Source organism: Delphinapterus leucas, chromosome 12 (genome assembly GCF_059928025.1).
Source record: "Delphinapterus leucas isolate spDelLeu-1000000601 "Yukka" chromosome 12, BTC_Dleu_Yukka2, whole genome shotgun sequence".
NCBI classification, from domain to species: domain Eukaryota; kingdom Metazoa; phylum Chordata; class Mammalia; order Artiodactyla; family Monodontidae; genus Delphinapterus; species Delphinapterus leucas.
In genome coordinates this window covers 22,177,279-22,201,047 of record NC_143140.1, presented here as the reverse complement: position 1 = coordinate 22,201,047, position 23,769 = coordinate 22,177,279, and the positions used below count along the sequence as shown (strand labels likewise).

The following is a 23,769-nucleotide window of genomic DNA, read 5'->3' as shown; positions in this document are numbered from 1 at the left end:
ACAACAAGTGCTGGAGAGGGTGTGGAGAAAAGGGAACCTTCTTGCACTGTTGGTGGGAATGTAAGTTGATACAGCCACTATGGAGAACAGTGTGGAGGTTCCTTAAAAAAACTAAAAATAGAACTACCATACGATCCAGCAATCCTACTACTGGGCATATACGCCGAGAAAACCATAATTCAAAAAGGCACATGCACCCCAGTGTTCATTGCAGCACTATTTACAATAGCCAGGACATGGAAGCAACCTAAATGCCCATCGACAGAAAACTCGATAAAGATGTGGTACATATATACAATGGCATATTACTCAGCCATAAAAAGGAACGAAATTGGGTCATTTGTAGAGATGTGAATGGACCCAGAGACTGTCATACACAGTGACGTAATTCAGAAAGAGAAAAACAAATATCGTATATTAACGCATATATGTGAACCTAGAAAATTGGTACAGATAAACTGGTTTGCAGGGCAGAAATTGAGACACAGATACAGAGAACAAACGTATGGACACCAAGGGGGGAAAGCGGCAGGGGGATGGGGGTGGTGTGATCAATTGGGCGATTGTGATTGACATGTATACACTGATGTGTATAAAATTGTTGACTAATAAGAACCTGCTGTATAAAACGATAAATAAAATAAAATTCATAAATTTTAAAAATTCAAAAAAAAATAAAAAGTCCTACCAGGAAAAAAACAAAAACAAAAACAAAAACACTTGTGATTCAGTAATGACCACACTGGGGCATCAAGCCTTCCTGTTAAATTTTTTAGGAAAATCAAGTCATCTTAATTTGGGTTTCTCATGATGGTGTTCATTTTTACTTGATAGTTATTTTAAACACTTTTTCTAATAATTTATTAGAATAAGATGTTTAACATACATTGGTAGATTTGTGCTTTGCTTGAGGTTTTCTATTTCCAAATGTATTTTAAATATCAAATATTTTATTTCACTGATATGTTTTTAATTTTGTGAATTCTACTTTTTTAAAAACAAAATATACTCATATTGGTATTTCAGTATTAGGCAAAATAATGACCAAAAAACTGGCATTGGTCTTCCCTGGTGGCTCGGTGGTTAAGAATCTGCCTGCCAATGCAGGGGACACGGGTTTGAGCCCTGGTCTGGGAAGATCCCACATGCCGCGGAGCAACTAAGCCCGTGTGCCACAACTACTGAAGCCCTTGTGCCTAGAGCCCATGATCCACAACAAGAGAAGCCACCACAATGAGATGCCTGCACCCAGCAACGAAGAGTAAGTGCTGCTCACCGCAACTAGAGAAAGGCCACACACAGCAACATGGACCCAACACAGACAAAAATAAATAAATTAAATAAAATTTTTTTTAAAAAAAGCATTATAAAGAAATGAATATGATCATAAATTTTGAAAACCCAGGTTAACTATTTTAAAATCTGCATATTGTCTACATTTGTTTCTTGAAACTCTCACCAGAAGTATTGCAAATTCATTATTTATTTTCAAAGCAACATCAAAATAGACCACACATGTAATGGATGAGCTTGGATGGGAGAATTTATATATTGGCTATATGGACTTGAAAATCAAATCAGTGTGCGTCAGACACAATCAAAAGTGGGCAACTTGATATATATTCCATGTGGTATGGAACAGAGCAGCTATTTGAAGATGAAGGAAAACGATTCAACTAAGAAATAAACAGTGATGAAATGATCAGCTGAGCAACAAAGGGAAGTTCTTAAGTTCTAGCAACTATTCAAGATCTTAAAGCCTTATGAAACCAGAAAAACAAGCTTCCTTATAAGACATACAATGTAATGCATTAATTACTACTACTACTTATTATTTCTTACTCTGAAAAGAATAATTTTAGTTTTGTGGGTGAAAAAATGATGAATAAGGATGAAATATAATAAGAAGACAGGACTAGAACATAACTTTTTGCAATCTGCAGCCAAATGTGCTAATATAATTTGAAAAATACAAAGGGTTTCAAGTCAGAGTGAGAACATATCTAGCTCGGTGTCAGGAGAGGCTTCTTACTGAAAGTAGCATTTTTGGTCAGCATATGTCTGGTTGATGTTATTAAACCAAAGTGTAACCTGACACCAATGAAAATTTGAATTCAGAATTATCAGCGAAATCAATAAACAATAAATAAGTGTTGCAATCCTCAATTTTTAAAGCTATGAGTTATTTTAAGAAAAATATAACTATCAAGTACTCTCAGCTTAGTTGAAATTTCAAAATTAGTCGAATACTATGTCAACAAAAGAAACCAAAGCAAATATGCATTTGCAAATCCCCCTTCCAAGGATTCCAATACACCCCTTCCAATTTCTGTTTCCTAGTTTCATTCCTTCTCATTTAGAATCACAATATGGTATACGAGTTCATGATGAATAATCTGTGACTATTATCTACCCACCAAATATTTATTGAGCAGTTACTATTTGTAAGGCAATATGAAATTAAGGAAGGAGTCATACTCAATACATATATATACTCACATCTATGAAAAAGAGAGATATGAGTATAATGAGTAGAAGTTAGTATGGAATAGTAAATGAAGATAGTATTTTCAAATGGAGTGTTATGAAGAACTTTGAGGATGTAGTGATATTTGAACTGAACCTTGAAGTGTGGATATGATTTGGTGTACAGAATTGGGGAGATGTAGCTGGAAAGACATCTCTGAAAACTTTCTGAGAAAGAACAGAAATGTCAATCACATCCAGGTACCTCAATAGGGAACTCCATGGAGGCAGTTGCTGGAACATAAACTGTGGGAAGAATAAGGAGAATTATTTTTGGAAAATAATATTTGAGCCAAATTATAAGGCAAGGGAAGGAAGAGCACAGGGTGACAGAGATTGCAAGACAAGGCATGAAGGAATGCCCTGTTCATCCCATTTCTTAGAGCCCAGTTGCAAAAAGGACCTTGTTTTCATAGTTTTCTCCCCCAACTCTGCTTTTATCACCAAATGAAGGCCTCCAAACCTTGTAAGCCTCTAGGTTTTGATGGGAAATCATTGCTGTTTCCTTGCCATTTTCTAGTAGAACCGCTGAATTTCAGAGCTGAAAGATGTCTCATCTGTCAATTAGGTGAGTCTCCCATTTTTATATGAGAACACTGAGGCTCAGAGAAATTGAGTACCTCATTCAGAATTACACAGGTAACTATTGTCAACTCTCTAATGAAAATCCGAGTCTCTACCTTGCCAGTTGAGTGTGCTTATGAATCTATGTGTGCCTTGCCTGTAGCCTGCCCCATTCTGCATCCAGAGTTATCAAGGGACCTATGAAGAGGCAAACAGAAACAGTGTTTGGAAGGGTGACGCCAATGGAGAAAGTCATTTTAGATACAACACTAAGGATGCAGCTGACACAGATATTAATTTTAAGGCTGATAGCTTCTACCCACCTGATGGTGTTGATATAAACATTGATAAATCATCTCCATTGATAAGCTCATATTTTTGGAAGAGGAGTTATGGAGGCATATACATTAAGTTTATGAGGCAGCTATGCTTCAACAATCCCTTTGCCTTCCCCAATCGTTCCTTAACAAAACCAGGGACACAGCAGCCATCCGTACCAAGCCTGCACCACTCAGAATCAGACATTCTATCTGCAAAGGATCCACAGACTGGCCAGCTCCAATGACATGAGTTATAGGTAAGAACAGAACACTATAAGCTTCACTTATATCCAATAAAGAAAAAGTCTATTTATAGAGACTCAAACAGTGGTTGGATCTAATGCAAACTTAATGGTCTCTGTATTTGCCAGGATTATTTGGCTTTTTGTATTCTGCCAGTTCCAGGCTAAATATAGTGTAGTACATGGGTAACTCCCTCTGTATCTGAACAGAGAGGCAGACAGGCTGCCAGAGCACCACATGTAAAAGACCTAATTGAGGGGGAGGGGATGGGTTGGTCATCCGCTCCTAGAGGCTTCTGTACTTAATGAGAGTGCAAACCTACTACATTACTACACAGCTGACTCAGTAAGACTTGTGGTCCACATCGTCTACAGAAGCTACTCAGAATTCACAAAGGTGGAGTGTTAACTGAAAGAGGACTCTATGTAGGGAACCCCGAATTAGCTACTACCAGCCAATGAATGACCTCTTTAGACTCAGTCTCCCTTATCCCAAACTGAGCGTACTTTTTGCCAGACTATAAAAGACCCAGGACATACCAAAGTACTTCAGAATCTGACTGCTTTAATTCTGGTTTTCTGCCATTTCTGAGCTTTTTTCTGTGTGATGCAGGGGAAATTACTCAGCTTAATTTGCTCTTCTGTAAAAAGGAGCTGCAAGGAAGCATCTTGGTATAAACATTACATGTAAAACATCTAGCAAAACCCCTCATACATGGTAGACACTCAGGAAATTGTAGTACATTGTAGCTCCTTTATCATTCGGGATTTTATTGCAGCATGGATCCTAGGCTCTTAAATATTATTTGGTCTTCCTTTCACATAATCTATATATAATTAATTAGAATAAATCATAAATCCAGAAATGATGATAAAACATCATCTTAGTTTATTTCCTTCTCTCTAGGAGGTAGACATTATTCAATTACTGGAATTAGATCTACCTTCCCAGTTATTACAACTTGTTACTTTATAGTTCAAGAGAAAGTGAATGAGTCCAGATATTGAGAAAGAAAAATAAAGCCACATGTGGAACTGTGACACTAAATTATTCAAGTTCATAGATTCATTTAATCCACTCTTTTAAATTGAGAGAATTGGAATTAAGTAATTGAGAGGCCACAGCTCCTGTCTTTAGAAAGTTAAAATTTAGCAGGGGAAGCAGAAAGCTAAACAAACTGTGTGTGTATGTGTGTGTGTGTGTGTATGTGTGTGTGTGTGTGTGTGAGAGAGAGAGAGAAAGAGTAAACAGAACGGTGTATACAGTTTTATGAAAACACTCAAGATGGAGCAAGTTCCTGTTCAGACACCACTTCTTCAAACCACCCTTGTTAGTATACTATTTTTTAAAGGACTTTCCCTGATAGAATGTTACTATAGCACCTTCAAATAATCAACTGTTCTCACCCAAATTCAACTATTTCTTTCTGTTTTATAAAATCTCAAGTTATTCTTATCCGGGGAACTCAGTGAACAATGAAAGAACATAGTCGCGAGTACGTCAAAAATATACTGGGTTAACTGCATACACATTACTAAGCAATTAACATAGGAATATTAACAGTTTAGTAGCTTTGTCTTATACAACAAAGGCATTCTTTTAACAGTCTTTTCAGGGTCCCTGATAGATTTCATGTAATTTCATCTAATTGAATTGATCAGTGCTTCTTCGATTCTCTGAGCCACTAGGAGGCCTCACAATGACTGAAAGATTTGGCTGGCTCACCTTTCTGGAATCAGAGGCTGCTGGTCAGAAGTGGCCACACCCTCCACCTCACTCCAAAGTTATTTAAGGGTTTCTAGGGCTCCTGTAAGCCCTCGAAGTGGTCTATTTGTCTATTCCCTGAAGGAAGGATTCTTTTTCCAGTAAAACCTAAGAAAGTCTTTTAGAAAACTGTCCTCCCAGGAAGCTCAGTTAACTGTTTGTCATTGGTCCTATTTACCACTTCAAAACTTCCTAAACTGTGCCCAGAAACTGGTAGCCTTAAGTTGTGTTTCACAACCATATACTGATGGTTGGAATTAGAAATCTTCAAATGTTTACTGGCCCACTAAGGATGGACTACAGACTCTGAAATACAGAAAGTCCTTATTACCTGAGGGTCATTTGCAGTGGGAAAAACTATATAAATTATTTAAGATAGGGATAAATTAATAAATTTTTTAAAAAATCAAGTGACGTTATCTTAAAAATGAAACTAAATTAAGATGCTGTTTGATTTTTTATTCATTAACTTCAAAATGTAATTGAAATTCTACTTAATTCTTACAATGGAGGAAAAAAATTTTTAAATCAATCACATGTTATATGAAAGCTCTGAATGACAACTTTCTTCAGGTTATATTTCGTCTTTACAACAGATATTTTAGATCTTCATCAGTTTCCCTAAGGGCTTCTGTTAATCATTTGAAAAATCAAATCATGCTCTTTAGAAGCATCAATCTTATCATTACCCTTGTTATTTTTTCTTAATCAGTATTAAGCAGTCTAAACATGCTAATTCTAATGTCAGTGATTTGCCTGTGGTTTGATCAAGTCTCCAATACAGTATTGGAAAATTAGCATTTTCGTCTTAACTGATGTTCATTCTATGTGCATTGTATTATTTAGTGTTAACGATATCCAAAAATCAGTAAGATGAGAAGTAGAGCAGAGTGTTACTTAGTTATCAGTTGGGGACTTAATTTTATAAAGGGTTGATTTGTTTGTAAATATGTTCTTATTATAATGCCCTCTACCTCATTAATTATAACTTTTCTAAATCAAAGGACACAGATAATGAATATTTAGATAATGTGGACCCTTATATTTTCTTTTCATTGTTCTTAGTAACTGTCAGCCCAACTTGTTGTCCATGATTAATTTAGGGGATTGTCTACATGTCACCATGCAAAAACAAAAGTTACTTGATTGCTCAAATTCTTCTTAAGGGAGTAGGCCAGCAGTGAGAAATTGTCACGCCATTTAGTGATCCTCCCAATTCCAATCCAAGGCACGATAATGCTGCAATTGTTTCGGTAGTGGAGGTGTCCAGTTCAAATCTCATGACTCCGAGGGGAAACTATGAAGAATTGTTACCAAATGCCTGGTTCATCCTGGTAGAAACGTAATCAGAGTGGAAGTGGAAGTGCCTGCTTGGCACAGTCCTAGTCCAAGGATCAGCAGTTGCATCAGAGAGAAGTCTGACAATCTATAAGAATCCAGAGCTCTGGATCCTGACCCTAGCTCTTCCTCTAACTATGAGTAGAACTTCATAAAAGCCTCTGTGACCCCCATTAGTTCAGTTTCTGTATCTGCCAAATTGGATAATAATTTGTTCCCTCCTAATCCTTGTAATAGGCTGAATAATGAGCCCCTGACGATGTCCATGTCCTAAATTTCCTAGAACCTGTGAATATGTCACCTTACATGTTCAAAGGGATGTTTCCGATGTGACTAAGGATTGGGGGATGGGAATATTATCCTAGATTATCTAACTGGGTCCAATGTAATCACAAGGGTCCTTACAAGAGGGAGGCAGGGGGATCAGAGTGAGTAGCAGAAAAGGTCACCATGGAAGCAAGAGGTTGGAGTGATGTGAAGAAGGGGTCATGAGGCAAAGGGAGCAGGCGGCCTCTAGAAACTGAAAAAGGTAAGGGAATGGATTCTCCCCTGAAGCTTCCCAATGGAACACACCCCCACTGACATCTTGATTCTATACTTCTGACTCCCAGAACTGTGAAAAAATAGATTTATGTTGTTTTAAGCCCTCAACTTTTTGGGGATTTTCACAGCAGCAACAGGAAATTAATACAATGTGTAAATGACTAGGAAAATCAACAGAGCAGTAAGTTTGAGATCCCTCAGGAAAGTCAAAAGAAGCATTTCAAAGCAAGATGACATGGTAGGTCATACTCTGTCCATAGATAATTAGTAAAAATTCCATGAATTATAAACGCGTATGAACCAGGATTGGGTCGTTCCTTGGTTTTTACATGCTTTAAAACAAGTGGGAAAAGTACAATTAGACGTGGCATGAAGGTCTCAGCTTTCTTGATTACATCACAATGGTCTCCAGGTGTAGTCTACCTTATCACTCCCATGACCTTCAATCATCCACTATGCTGTCCATTTAACCTCATACCTTTCCCCCTTTTTGCTCTTCTCCTCCCACACCTCTTCTTGCTTTCTGAAAATGTGACCGCTGCACTTTGTCAGAAAACAAAACACTGAAAAGCACCTGAAACTAACATCTTCAGGGCAATTTTCTCAGCATTAAGCAGCTAGTCCCTTGTTTAGGAAGAAAGAATGGGGTGAGAGCAAGGGATAGCTTGAAACACACCATAATATTCAGACTCCAACTTGGAAGTCCACAAAGGAAATGCATCTCTCACGTTATTAATATTCTGGTCATCACTTTTTGGCTCCAAATAAACTTGTTCTAAAGCCAATCAGTCCAATGTTCGAAACTTCAAATGTGACATAGAAATATTTACAAGGACGGGAGTTATTACTTCGAGTATTATGTATAGTCCCTAGATTTATTAAGTGTGATATTGTGATTTATAATGAGAAATATATACTTGGTCTTCTTCCCCTTCCTGGCACAGACGTCCTAAAACCATTGGAATTTCCTAAGTGTTGAGAGCAACCAAGGTGTCTTTTGTTATGTTAATGAGGTGACCTTCGGAAAGCTTTCCAAGGTAACCTAAGAAGGGAGTTGTTTGCCAGTAAAGCCAACCTTGTGATTAGAGGATTGAAACTTTCAATCTCACTCCTCACCTTCGACCTCCAGGGAGTGGAGTGAGGATGAAGATTGAGTTCAATCACCAAAGACCAATGATTTTTTTTTTTTTTTTGCGGTACGCGGTACGCGGGCCTCTCACTGTTGTGGCTTCTCCCGTTGCGGAGCACAGGCTCCGGACGCGCAGGCTCAGCGGTCATGGCTCACGGGCCCAGCCGCTCCGCGGCATGTGGGATCTTCCCGGACCGGGGCACAAACCCGTGTCCCCTGCATCGGCAGGCGAACTCTCAACCACTGCGCAACCAGGGAAGCCCAAAGACCAATGATTTAATCAATCATGCCTATGTAATGAAGCCTCCATAAAACCCCAAAAGGACAGGGATCAGAGAGCTTCCAGGTTCAAAAAAGCATGCCCAGAGAGGACATGGACTTCCCAAGTCCCTCCCCACATACCTCGCCCTATGTATCTCTTCATCTGGCTATTCATCTGTATACTTTATAATATCTTTAATAAAGTGGTAAATGTGTTTCCCTGAGTTCTGTGAGCAATTCCAGCAAATAACCAAATCCAAGAGGGAGGAGGTTATAGGAACCTCCAATTTGTAGTCAAGTTAGACAGAATTTGTGGGTAACCTGGGGACCAATTACTTGTGATTGGCATCTGTAGTATAGTCTCCTGGGACTGAGCACTTAACTTGAGGGATCCGATGCTATCTCCAAGTAGACAGTGTCAGAATTGAGTTAAATTGCAGGACACCCAGCTGGTGTCCCAGATTTGCTTGGTGTGGGGAAAAAAAACACCCATCTGGTGTCACAAGTGTTGTTAGTTCTGTTTCTCTAGAGAACACTGACAAATACAATGGCTAAGTTAGAGTCCTTTAACAGGAAAAGAAGCAAATCATAACACAATATTCTAATATTCCCAGGTTCTGCACCACTTTCAGAGCAATCTCAGATGTCTTTAAGATATCACCAATGATATTATGAAAGAAAAGTTCACAAAACTAAAAAAGTTCGATCTGCTGCTTTACCTCTGTACCCCATCCCAATGTGGTATTTTGAGATCCAATCTGTAAAATCCAACTCTGGAAGATTGCAAAACTTAGAATGATTCTAAATTATTTTCTGTAGTAGCATTCTTTGATATTACAAGTATCAACATAGGATTACCCTACAACAATATTCATATACCTCACCCATCTCAATGGGCAGCACTAAATTGCTTGATTGCAGCAAGTAAATTGAGATAGTAAAAAGAATTTAAGACTCCAACAGCCTCATTTTTCTTAGAAAATCTTTGCCAATGGTTTCTAATATATATCATTAATATTTACTTTATGAACATCTAAAAAGCATGAAACTGAAAGTATCTTGATAGTCCCTAGACTGACTTAACTTTCTCATTAGTATAACAAGAAAAAGTAAACTATGTGTTTTCTCATTACAAAAATAACTACTATTTTCATACTGAAGTCTGTTCCCTCTTCTGGTTGTTACCTGGGTTAGGTTACCTGATATGTATGGGTTCCAAAGAAACCTTTCTGCTTTCTCCTGGAATATTGGCCCCTGTGCTACCTTTGGGATGTTTTGTTCTTTTGTTTTTCATTCCTGAGGCAAGGAATGATTATTCCTTCATGTCTCAGTTTGATTCTTGCCATGTAAGTGCTCTAATCCAATATCAAGGCATTAAAAACTTCCAGCAGTTACTTAGCAAAACAAACCCTGCTTTTTCATTAAAATCCATTATCATCACAGCTAGAAAAAATGATTCAGGGCGACTCTGATATGCTTACCTCAAAACATGATTGTTTCAGTTAATATATTGACTAAAATTTGAATGTATGAACAATACAGTTTCCAGGAAATCATCTGTGAAATGTACATGCTGCTTATGTAGTTTATATAGTTTAAACAACCAAAAAGAATAAGGTAATTTTGTTCCAAATGTCAAAGGAATGTCCCAAAAGTTCTTATCTGTAAATATTGTTGTTTTCTTGCTTACCCATTTACTAAAATTTATGGGTATGAACAATAGAATTTTCTGGAGAACTTCATGATAAAGCAAAAGCTGCTGTGTAATTTAAACCAACAAATAGTACACAATGACTTTGCTCCAAATCCAAGTCAATATTCTTGAATAGGAAAAATTAAGAAAGTAAAAACAAAAGAGGTGTAAGAACTCGGGTCTTCCCTCCTTTCATCAAGTATGAAGATTGGGCATTAGGAAGTGGAAAATTTTGAGCACGTTAATAGGTAAAAATGTATGATAGTGTTTAAAAAGATGATATAATTGTAAGGTTTTTTTCCTCACTTAATATAAGCATAACCAAAAGAATTATGTACAGTGATTATTCCCATTTTATGGATGATGCAGCTGAGGTGGTGAAGTTCTCAAGGATACAGAGCTAGTGAGTATCAAGGCCAGGATTTGACTTAGTCGTTCTGTCCTCAGAGCCTTGCTCTAGATAGGGTTTACACAATTCAATAATGTACAAATATAGGAAAAGGTGAAAACAAGGTTTTTTTTTACTCAAATTCAGATGCCTAATAGGTTTCTTATTTTCTTAAAACAAAATGACACAAAAAAAATTAACTTCTAGGCTTCCAAGTCATAAATGTTACCATATCACCTATTAGACTACAAATACTTAACAACACCCCCTGGTCAATGGCTCAACAAATTGGACTATTCCTGCAATCCATCTGCTTAGCAGGTGGCATAACTTTCACTGTTAAGGGACCTTTGTGGTTCAAGGCAGGTACAACAGGGTGGGAATAGCAACAAGGTGGATGTCATCTTTAAGTAAAATGGACAACTTCTTAAAAGAGATGCGTGGGTAGTTAATGGCAGGAGTTTTCCAGAACCAGAACGTTCTCTAAAAGTATCATGTAATATTAACTTTTCTCAGCCGTCTGACCTCTCCACTGTCCCCTGTAAGACATGTGGATATTCCTATTGTTGAGCCCTCTCTCTTTATTGCTGATTAATTTATTTCCAGAATCTACAGCAGTCTTTATTTCATAATGAAATGATGTTTTGTTGTTACCTCAGTAAATAAACTACTCTGGCTAGAGTGGAAAATAAGAATCCCATGTTAAATGTAAAATATGGAATTCCATGCTAAAGTAAACCATGTTAGAATAAAAAATTCTGTCCATTGGAAAAGAATTCCATATGGAATAAATATGAATTAGCCTGAGTTATATTCTTCATATCTTAATTATTTTATTACACCCTTGCTTAACTATGCTGAAAACACTCATTGTATCTCATCCTTGCATAAGACTTAGAAATAATAAATTTTTTGGAAATACCATGGCAGCAACTGTCATTTCTTACAATTTTTAAAGTCTTTTCTCTTAAAAGGGCTGAGCCCCAAACTCAATTCCTTAAGATGAGAAACACCTTCACTCCAAATAATGAAATGTGGTGACAGTGATGAGAAAGAGATGACAAAGAATATTTAAAGTGGAAATGAGTTGTACACCTGAAACTAACACAACATTGTTAATCCACTCTACTCCAATATAAAATAAAATTGTTTTTAAATAATAAAGTCACTGAAAAAATAAGTAAAGTGAAAATGAAATGCTTACCTCTTTATCTATGGCCTGCAATGTTTTGGGGTTTTTTGTAGCTTGAATGTTTAATAACAATCTAGATACTCACTAGAGAGTAATCCATCTGAGAGCCTGACCATTCATTCTTCTATGACTTCAGCACAGAGCACCAAGTCTGAAACACAAAAGTTTCTTGGTAAATATTTATTAAATTAAGAGAAAGACAACTGTTTTTCTCTCAAACATAGGGTATCACTCAAATTCACTGACAAAGTATATAAATTGTACCCAAATGGAAAGTGAGATCATAGGATCATAGAATTTTAGAAATGCAAGGAAGTTCATGAGGTTTCTTTCTTGGTGCCTAAGAAAATTCTAGGCTGTAGGAGAAAAGTACACACTAAGAGAATAATCCAGTTCTCAAGCTGCTGTGTTTTTTCTCCTAGTTATGTGCATTTTTCTGATATTTTAAAATTCAGTTTCCTTTTCATTCACATTGGAATGACCATCCAGTCTACTTACTAGATGCCTCTTAGGCGAGCTCTTATCAAAGCTCAGCACAGAAGTATCATCTATTGGGATCAGGCCCCTTTCTGTTCCTCCTTTACACTTAAATTAAAAATTCAGTGTGTCTCAATTATAAGAAAATTATAGCTCAATTGCAAAGAATAATGCCAATTTCAGAGAGAAATGTTTAATATCACAGTAGAAACAAATATTGTAGAGCTTTTAAAATAGAGAACTAGGACTTCCCTGGTGGCGCAGTGGTTAAGAATCCACCTGCCAATGCAGGGGACACGGGTTCGAGCCCTGGTCCAGGAAGATCCCACATGCCACGGAGCAACTAAGCTCGTGCACCACAACTACCGAGCCTGCGCTCTAAAGCCGCAACTACTGAGCCCGCATGCCACAGCTACTGAAGCCCACACGCTTAGAGTCCGTGCTGTACAACAAGAAAAGCCACTGCAATGAGAAGCCTGCGCACTGCAAGTAAGAGTAGCCTCTGCTAGCCACAACTAGAGAAAGCCCACGAGCAGCAATGAAGACCCAACGCAGCTGAAAATTAAATAAATACACTTATTAAAAAAATAAAATAGAGAACTGTAGAACACATCCAGAGAGCTTACCTAAATCAAAGATATACCATGGTTATTCTTAAATGTAATGGTTTAACTGAAAGATGTTAAGAGGTCAGTCAAGGACCTACAGCAAATAAATCAATCCTTCTGCCTGTTATTATATCAATAGTTTCATTCCTGTGGATTTGTATAGCTTTAAAATGCAAACATACTTGAGACAGGTCATATCTGCAAACACCCTATCATTTAAAACCTTATCAGGGGGACTTCCCTCATGGTCCAATGGTAAAGAATCCGCCTTCCAATGCAGGGGATGCAGGTTTGATCCCTGATCAGGGAACTAAGATCCCACAGACCACGGGGCAACTAAGCCCGTACACCACAACTACTGAGGCCGCGTGCCTAAACTAGAGAGCCTGGGTGCCGCAAACTGTAGAGCCCATGCGCCCTGGAGCCTGCACACCACAATTAGAGAGAGAAAACCCGCATGCTACAACTAGAAAGAAGCCTGCACGCCGCAACAAAAGATCCCGTGTGCCTCAACGAAGATCACATGTACCGCAACTAAGACCCAATGCAGCCAAAAATAATAAATTAATTAATTAAAAATAAAAACAAACAAACAAAAAACCTTATCAGGATTACTAATCACTTGACAGCAAGTCTGAGAATCAAAGCAGGTACCCCAGGATGTAAAGGAAAGATAGCTTCAGAAGTAATTTAAGTACATCAAAGATAAAATGTATATCAACTGGATTTGAGCTCTTTTTCTTCAGAGTCCATAAACGTTTTGTACAATTTTATGGGGCTTATGTATATTGCAGTTACATGACTGTTTTATTCTTCCCTTTAGCGTGTGTCCTCTGTGTGGGTAGGAAAAGCTTCTGTTTGTTTCCTCAGTTCCTATTCAGTGCTTTGCATGAAGCCAATGCTCATTTTATGTTTGTATATTAAATTCTGCTTTGAGCCATCATTACATTTGGTAACTACACTCTTTGGTCATATTTAGAATAAAAAAGAAGCAAGCGACAGTCCATAGACATGGGCTAATTAATTGCAGAAGCACTAATACTCTAAAACAAATCAGCTGTAATGTACAGCGGCATCCATTTTGTTGATCTTCTATCTCCAGATACAATTAAAAAGAAAAAGACAATTAAACCTGGCATATTTTTGTGTGCTGCAATGTTGACCTATGAAGCTCCATTCTTTCACCAGCAACCTTTGCAAACCACTAGTTACTGGTTTTATTTAATATGTCCAAATCTGATTTAACGGAACTCCGAGCCATTCTAGCACATCAGGCACAAAAAGTCCCTTTGATCTTCTTGCCACTTTTAAGAAACATCTGCATCTTTGTAAAGACCTGGTGGGAAGAGCCAAAAGTTTGAGAACAGATACAGCCACATGTAAGAAGATAGAAAGAATTGTTAGAGGAACCAACCCTTCTTGTTAGAGTCCCAGAGACCTGAATGGAAGGCTGGCAGCATCTAGGGCTATAAATGTAGAGTCGTTTCCAAGAGTTGGATTTCAGAGGTGACCCATTCCACCATTCTATTGAATAAAACAGCCTGATATCATTGTCAAAGAAGGACAAAGTAGTAAGATTGGTTTTAAGGTTATCCAAACATTTGCTTCACAATAAGGAAATTACAAGGAAAAAAGTTCCTACTTGGACTTTGCCCTTTTCTAATTTTTTAAATTAAAATTTAAACCTTTTTTTGTCAAAATTTCTCTGTTGTGTTTTATTCCATCTGGGTTTCATTTCAGGGAAAAAAGAATAGCCTCCATAAATATCCAACATATATCTCTGTGCATAGGGTACACAATGGTCAACTACTGCATCTGTATCCTCTACAAGATTCTGATCCCACCAAGTGCTTAGAAACGCTCTATATATTCCCCAGCTCCAGTCACGTGTTAACTGAACTGAACTTTTTTGTGTTCCAGATAAATGCTGGAGTGTGCCATGTAAAAAAAATGTTCAAACACTTCTTTTGCACTGAGTTTTGCAAATGACAAGATGAAGATCCTGGGACTAGCTCAGATGTGCTGGATAAGAGAGATCCCTGAGGGCTAGTTCCAAGACCTGGGAAGGGTTAGCCCTTACCTCCCATTCTGCCGCGAGCCTGAGGTCTCCTTTCCCACGCAGGTGGAAATGGAGAACTGAATGAAAGAAAACGCAAAGTAGCAGATGACAGCAGAAGTTTTCCATCATAGCCTCACCCAGTTCTCTAGCACATGTTGCAGACTGAGTGTTCTGTGAAGCCCAAGAAGCATGAACTGAACAGGAGGTTGAGCCAAAACTCCTCATGGTTTATTGAAAACATTTCCAGGGCTTGGAAATGTATCCTAATAGGAATTCCTATCATTTCTGGCAAAGCCAGGCAAACTAGGATGTTCTGAGAACCCAGTGGCCTTCCCTCTCCCCTTTTAGCAAGAAAGACAAAGTAGTCCAGAGGTACATATTTGAAAATAAGTTGCTCTCAGAATTTAAACAAGATTCAAAGTCTTATGTCCTAGAGTATTCTGAATTTTCACTTATATAGGTATACATGTACATATTTATGTAGTTAATACGGCACAGGCTGGGAAGCAAAAAAAATCTAGATTCTAAACTATGATCCCCTTCTCATGGAAGGCTACTAAATGAGCTCTGAGGTGTCTCCAAATTGTAAATTATGTTGCTATTCCATTTTATTTTTATCAAATTTTTTGAAGTATGTTTTAGGAATGGTAAACTGCGTACATATGAAGTGTACCATTAAATGAATTCTGACAGATGCACACATCCATGAAACCACCAATACACTAAAAAAGCAGAATATTTCCATGACCCCCAAAAGACTGCTGGTGCCCCTTTGTAGTCAAGCCCTTTCTCTACCTTCAACCCAGCCAACCACTGATCTGTTTTCTGTCAGTATGAAGGAGTTTGTATTTATGGAAATGGAATTATGTAGTAAGTACTCTTTTATGTCTGGCTTTGTTCACTCGGCATAATGATCTTGAGACTTAACCATGTGATTGAATGCACCAGTAATTTCTTCATTCTTATTGCTTTGTTTTATTTTTCTAACCACATATCTGCTGATGGACAGTTGGGTTATTTCTAGTTTGGAGCTATTTTAAATAAAACTGCTATGGACATGCATATACAAGTCTTTGTGTGTTTCTCCTGGGTAGGTACTCAAGAGTGGAATGGATGGGTCATCTGTTAGTTGTATATTTAAAATTTTTAAAAAGTACAAATTTGTTTTCCAAGCTGGTTATCTAATTTTATATTTCCATCATGAGTAATTTTATATTCCACATTGTCACCAACACTTAGTATGGTTAGTCTTTATAATTTCATCCGTTCTATTTGTGCATGTAGCTCTGTCTCTCTCTTTTTTTTTTTTTTTTTGTGGTACACGGGCCTCTCACTGTCGTGGCCGCTCCCGTTGCGGAGCACAGGCTCCGGACGCGCAGGCTCAGCGGCCATGGCTCACGGGCCTAGCCACTCCGCGGCATGTGGGATCTTCCTGGACCGGGGCACGAACCCATGTCCCCTGCATCGGCAGGTGGACTCTCAACCGCTGCGCCACCAGGGAAGCCCTCTGTCTCATTTTTTTGTGGATTTTCCTGATGACTAATGTTAAGCATCTTATCATGCCCTTAGGACCATTACTTTATCTTCTTCTGTGAGGCATCAATGAAGTTATTTTTATATTTAGAAGTTTGTTTCTGTTTTCACTGTTGAGTTGTAAAAGTTATTTATGTATTTTGGTTACAAGTCTTTTGGCAGATACACATATTGCAAATATTTTCCCCAATCTTTGGCATGGTTTATTTTCTTAACCATGTCTTTTGAAGAGAAAAAGAGGATGTAATAATAAAGCTAAATTTAATGTGTTTTTGTCTGGTTTATACTTTTTGCTGCCCCAAATTGCAAAGATTTTCTTTTTTCTTTAGAAGTTTATTATTTAACTTTTTATTTTGTGATAATATTAGACAGTCAGAAAAGTTTTCCAAGTAGTATTGAGGGTTCCCAAAGACCTTCACAGAGCTTCCCTTAATTTTAACATTTTTATATTCATACAATTATCAAAACTAAGATGATAAGACTGGGAAAATGCTGATAACTAACCTGGAGGCTTTATTTGCATTTAACCAGTTTTTACACTAATGTCATTTTTCTCTTTTTAATTGAAGAATAGTTAGCTTACAATAGTATATTTGTTTTACTTATACAACACAGTGATTCAAAATCTTTATATACTCCATTTAAAGCTATGATCCCTGTGCTGTACTATACATCCTTGTAGCTTATTTTATACATAGTACTTTGCACCTCTTAATCCCCTACCCCTATCTTGCCCCTCCCCCATTCACTCTCTTCACTGGTAACCACTAGCTTATTCTCTGTATCTGTGAGTCTGTTTCTGTTTTGCTATATTCGTTTGTTTTATTTTTTAGATTCTACATATAAGTAATAACAAGCTGTATTTATCTGTCTCTGACTTATTGCACTAAGCATAATAGCCTCTAGTCCATCTCCATTAGTGCAATGGCAAAATTTTATTACTTTTTATGGCTGAATAGTATTCCATTGTGTGTGTGTGTATGCATGTGTGTGTATGTATATATATATATATATATATATATATATATATATATACACACCAAGTCATCTTTATCCATTTGTCTGTTGATGGACACTTTGGTTGTTTCTGTATCTTGGCTATTGTAAATAATGCTGCTGTGGACACTAGGGTGCATATATCTTTTTAAATTAGTGTTTTAATATTTTCTGGATATATGCCCAAAAGTGGAATTACTGGGTCATATGATAGCTCTATTTTTAGTTATTTGAGGAACCTCCATACTGTTTTTCATAGTAACTGCACCAATTTACATTTCCACCAACAGTGTACAAGGGTTCCCTTTTCTCCACATCCTCTCCAGCATCTGTTATATGTGGTCTTTTTGATGATAGCTCTTCTGACAGGTATGCAGTGATAGCTTATTGCGGTTTTGATTTGCATTCCCTTGATGATTAATGATGTTCAGTATCTTTTCATGTGCTTGTTGGTCATCTGTATGTCTTCTTTGGAAAAAGGTCATTTCAGGTCTTCTGCCCATCTTTTAGTCAGGTTGTTTGTTTTTTTGATATTGAATTTTATGAGCCATTTATATATTTTGTATATGAACCCCTTATTGGTCATATCATTTGCAAATATTTTCTCCCAATCAGTAGGTCATCTTTTCATTTTGTTGAAGGTTTTTTTTTCTGTGCAAAAGTTTTAAATTTAATTTGGCCCCATTTGTTTGGTTTTGCTTTTATTTCCTTTGCTTTAGGAGACAAAAAACATATTGCTATGATTTATGTCCAAAAGTGTTCTGCCTATGTTTTCTTCTAAGAGTTTTGTGGTTTCATGTCCTACACCTAGGTCTAATCCATTTTCAGTTTGTTTCTGGATATGGTGATAATGTTCTAATTTTATTCTTTTACATGTAGCTATATAGATTTCCCAGCACCACTTATTGAAGAGACTGTCTTTTCTCCATTGTATATTCTTGCCTTCTTTGTTGTAGATTAATTGACCATTAGTGTGTGAGTTTATTTCTGGTATCACTTCCTTTCAGCTTGAAGAACTGCCTTTCTTGAAGTGCAGATCTGCTGACAATTTTTTGTTGCTATAATTTTTTGGTTTTGTTTGCTTTTTTTAACCCAAAATGCCTTTATTTCACCTTCTTTCTTAAAGCATATTTTTACTGTACTAGAATTTTGGCTTAACAATTTTTTTTCCTTTCCATACTTCAGAGATTTGATCCATCGTCTTCTGATCTTCATTGTATCTGGTGTGAAAACTACAATCTTTCAAATCATTTCTTTTTCCTAACTGCTTTCAGTATTCTCTTTTTCTCTTTGATTTACAAGCAGATTCATTTAGATGTGGCTAGGCATTTCACTTGTACTTATTCTACTTGTGGTTCACTAAACTTCTTGAAGATGTAAAATTAAGTCTTTCACCAAATTTGGTATGTTTTTGACCCTTATTCTTAAAATGTTTTTAGTAAACAGTTAAATTGATTAGACCCCAACTGCAAATTCTGTTTCACCTGCAGTGGGCGGTATTGCAGATCTCAGTTCTATCCTTTTATCCTTAGGAGCAGCTAACCTTGATTTTGCTCCATGTATGCTTGGTCCCAGGGTCAATCAGAGATTTGGGTAGAGTGTAAATACAATTTAGAATTCCTCTTCCTTGGCTTTTTCCTCTTCGGGACTTCTTCCCCACACTCTAGAGGCCATGGTTGTCCTGTTTTCTGTCCTCTGCTTCTTTAGCTGCCCTTCACTACTTTGTACCTGACGCTCTGGCTAGCCTCAAGCTCAGGTCATCAAAATAGGAAGCTCAGCCCATGACAGCCCTTTCTTCCAAATTTCAACTCACCTCTAATATATGTCTGCTCTTATTCACTTTCCAAGAGTCATTAAGTAAGACTGCGTGTTGGTATGTCTGTGTGCATGTGTATGTATATGTGTTTTCTCTAGAGTATATAGTTGTTATCTGATGAAGCATCAATCTGTTGTGACCTTTTCTACCATACTAAAGACACAAATGCCCCAAATTCTATTATTTAATATAGCAGTAAATGTGTGTGTGCTTTTGCCTAACTAAACTGTTGCAAATGCTACTTATTACTTCCCTTTATTCATTTTCCCATAATGTTAATATTTAATTTAAACCAGGTGTTGTTTTAATTGCTGGTATGTAGAGTATTCACAGCTTAGCACCATTTTTGCTGTTCTCAAATAACTCACAAAAAAGAGTAGGTAGAATTTTTAACAAGTTTGAGAAAAGGAAATTGGGATTCCAAAGATTAGAAGATCACGAAAGATCACACATGCTATGGATTCATGTGTGTGGAGAGAAAAAACTGTCCATTTTGAGAGCAGAAACAACCTAAAGAAACCTTAGGAAATGCAAGCATTTCCTATGAAAGACTGGAGTTAGATCACTTAGGTGACTTTCAAAGATTGCATAAATACTTAACGACTCAATCAGAATGTCTTCTCAGTCTCAAGGATCAAACTAGTAGGAAAGTGGGCATAAAAAACCCAAAGTCTGTTCTATAGAAAGAAGGACTTCCAGCAAAAGTGCCACATAAAAATGACAGACTAAAGAATTGTACTTTTTCTATATTAATTTAGAGGCATTTAAGCAGAGACTGAACTTGTCAGGGAAGCTGTATATTAAGCATTTGATGGGTAATTGAACTAGATAACCATTAAGGTTCCTTCCAGACCACAGCATTCACAACTTGACAATTCAGTGACCATTATCATTGCACCTAAAAGTGCCATTTTAAAAATTCTGACTCTATTACCTTGACACATTTGTATTTGTATGTCCTAAAGAAATAATTTTTTGAATTGAGGGATTAATGTTCTTAGCATGTGGTGCTTGCAGAGCTATTGATGCTGCCTAAGAAAATATTTTAGAATTCCTGTCCATAGCAGACATAAATTTCACGTAATGAAATCATTTTCATAAAGTTGTCATTTACTCTTCTTTGCAAAGAAATTAAAGTTATGTTCCTATTATGGTTAAAGTCAGCTCTTATATTAAACAATCAGAATTTTCTTATAAATCAGACACACAGACATACTAATGTATATAGAAATAGAGATACGTGGATTAAAAGTTTCCTTGGAAGAATATTTCTTTGAATTTATTAATATAAATGTAATTTGAATTTTAAATTTTTAATCAAAGAGAAAATGTGAAAATTGTAACTTTTTTGTATTGTTCTATAATTCAGCTTAATGTACTCATGAGCCACTCCCTTTTTTCCAGTAGGACAATTGTTCTCAAAGTGTGGTTGAAGGACCCCTAGAAGTTCCCAAGACAATTTCAAGGGTTCTGCTAAGCCAAACTACTTCCATGCTATATAATATGGAGATATTTTTGCCCTTTTACTTTCACTCATGAATAAGTGTGCAGTACATCTTTCCAGAAACTACATGTTATGCAGGACATGTGTTTTTACTGCTAATGGAATATGTGCTTGTGTGGAATATTCCTATGTTTTCTGAAATCTATAGCATATAAATATTTTGAATTTTCATAAATTAACTTAATTTTTAATTAGTACTTACACTATTCTATTACTATCACTGATTATACTTCTTTTTATGGAAGTCATAACATGGATGTAGTTTTGTTTCGTGCTGCACCACGAGGCATGCGGGATCTTAGTTCCCTGACCAGGGATGGAAACTGCGCCCCCTGCAGTGGAAGCGCAGAATCTTAACCACTGGACTGCCAGGGAAGTCTTGATTATACTTCTTTTAATCTTTGTAAACTCATTATCATCCAATAAATCTTACTCTGAAATTCTCCTTTTAGCTACATGGAAACACAAAAAGAAGTAGAAGTTGTCTAGATTTGTATAATTTTAAATTTTAAAAAAGTTCTAATCTTTTAATTATCTAAAGATAATATTTTTAGTAATAATATTACTATTTTAGAATATAATCATTTATTTTCAAATAGAGGAAATATATATTTGAGGAATGATTATTGGCTTAAAAAAAGAAGACTCATTTTCTCAACCCACAGATGCACCATCTACAACTAAAAATGCTGAGAAAAATTAAACTCTCATATTAGAGGGTTATTTGACTAATGGAAGAGAGAAATCTTCTCTAAGGAACCTGGTGAAACTGTAACCAAGAAACAAAACTTTGACAAAATGCTACTTTCCTCACCTTATAAATGCTAATAATTTTTTATTGTGTCTTTTGAAACAGAATATTTTAAAACAGTTTTGTAGTGCCAGTTAAGTTGCAATGTTATTTTGAGACCAAGCATTCAAAAGTTTAAAAAATAAATAATTAAATATTTAAAACATAGTTGGGCTAAAGTCTTTAGCAGACAAAACTATTTCTTACAGTTTTTCAAACTAGACTTGCAGAAGCCACTGAAATATCTTACAGGGAATGTTATCATATTCCATTGGCTAGAGAAGAACACACAATAGCTAGGGTTTAATAAAACTTTGGACCACTGACGTTGCTCAATGCTTGCTGATGAAAAATAAAGCCATTCACATCAGTGCCAATTTGCGGTATTAGAGTATCTTGTCAAATTAAAATTTTCCTTGAAAACATGGAGATGAGATAATATCTCATCTGCACAACTGTAGTTTTTCCTTACAAATGGATGAATCTACAGACGTGGCTGGACTTGCTCATTTGCTTGTATTCATCTGTTATGGATACTAAATAAGCAACCGGGAAGAGCTTGTTTTATGTGAATTTTTGACAACAAGCACAACTGGCACTGAAATATTCAAAATATTGAGTAATATTTTTTAATTACATCACTTTTTGGGCCCCATGGAAGAAATGTGTTGACTTTTGCAATGATGGTACAGAAGTAGCTATGGGTAAAACTGCTGGTACCTTAGCACAAATCAAGGTAGTGGTACCTAACTGTACTACTGGCCATTGTATTCTTCACTGATGGGTGTTTGTAAGTAAAAAAAATAACAATAAGGTCAATGTTAATTAGGAATATTTGGTTTCTTGGCTCTCCCTGAGCACCTAGGATAATGGAATCTGGTGCTTGCTTTCTCCCTTGGAACATTCAGGGGACACTTGAGGGATTTCATTTGAGAGTGGTTTTAAGTTGGGAAGGAGAAGGATTCAGGAATGAGGGAGCATGTTGCTATCTTTCCAGAATTCCTCTTCGTAGTTAATTGGTAAAAATATGAATGACTAAATCCATTAACCTTTTCCTGGATGGCTAATTTATTAAAAAATTTAACACAGAGATTCTTTGTTTTTCTTCACTAGTTCTAGGTTTGCAGATTTCCTTTCTGCTCTTACTTGTTTGTTTGTTATTTTATTGATTCTTAAATTTATTTACAGTCAAAATATTTCATTTATCGTTGTCTCTCTCTCACTATTATAAGGCCCATAAGGATGGAGTTGATGTTTATGTTCTATTTGTTACTCCAGTGCCTAGAATAATGACAGGTACATAGTGGTTACTCAACAGATAATTGCAAAATGAATTATTTTTATATTTAATTTAAATTGTCTGAATTTTGTGAGATTTTTTTGTGAACTATGCTTCCAGTAAATCATCCTTACGAACAGCAACAACAAAAAAGTCTATCCAATTATATTTACCATTATTTACAAAACAAACTAACAAAATTTCCTTTCTGTGCATAGCAGGAATCTTTTAAAGCTTTTTTTTCTGTTTTATTATTCTCTTTTCTGACTTGAGATTTATTGCATTTAATTTGTGCTATCTCATTGTTTTTTCTCTCCAAATTGCTCTTTGATATTTTTGCTTATTTACATCTTCCAGATTTATTTAATAATAAATACATGTTCTTAAATATGGCTCTATCTAATGGGTTAAAATCATGTAAATCCCTGTTTATAGGATACATGAATAAACCAAAGACATTAAAAATCAGAAATGTTACCATACTTGTCATTCACTGACATTTTCTGGTGGCCAATGCTGTGTTCCTTTCTGCTCAGGATGTTAAAACTAGATCCAGCCTCACCCTGATTAGTCCTACACAACTGCGAGTCACCACGGACCTAATTAAAAGCCCTTTCCCTTTTAGTTAAAGACTTTGAAGAGTCTCTTTCCCAGTTCGAGGTTAATTGTACTTGTCTTCACATTCATATCTTTCTCACCCTAGTACATCCACAGGAACATCAGACAACAGTTAATCTGATCCCTAT

General features: G+C 36.4%; 1 long non-coding RNA gene across 4 annotated transcripts in view; it reads right to left on the bottom strand.

Annotated features, from left to right (window-relative positions):
* The window catches only part of LOC149747846 (uncharacterized), a 325,556-nt gene that overhangs the window by 78,030 nt on the left and 223,757 nt on the right, over positions 1-23,769 (bottom strand). For all 4 annotated transcript variants that reach the window (XR_016395135.1, XR_016395134.1, XR_016395137.1 and 1 more), the window contains one exon: positions 11,974-12,112. This is a non-coding gene — a long non-coding RNA (uncharacterized LOC149747846). The remainder of the gene's footprint in view (positions 1-11,973; positions 12,113-23,769) is intronic.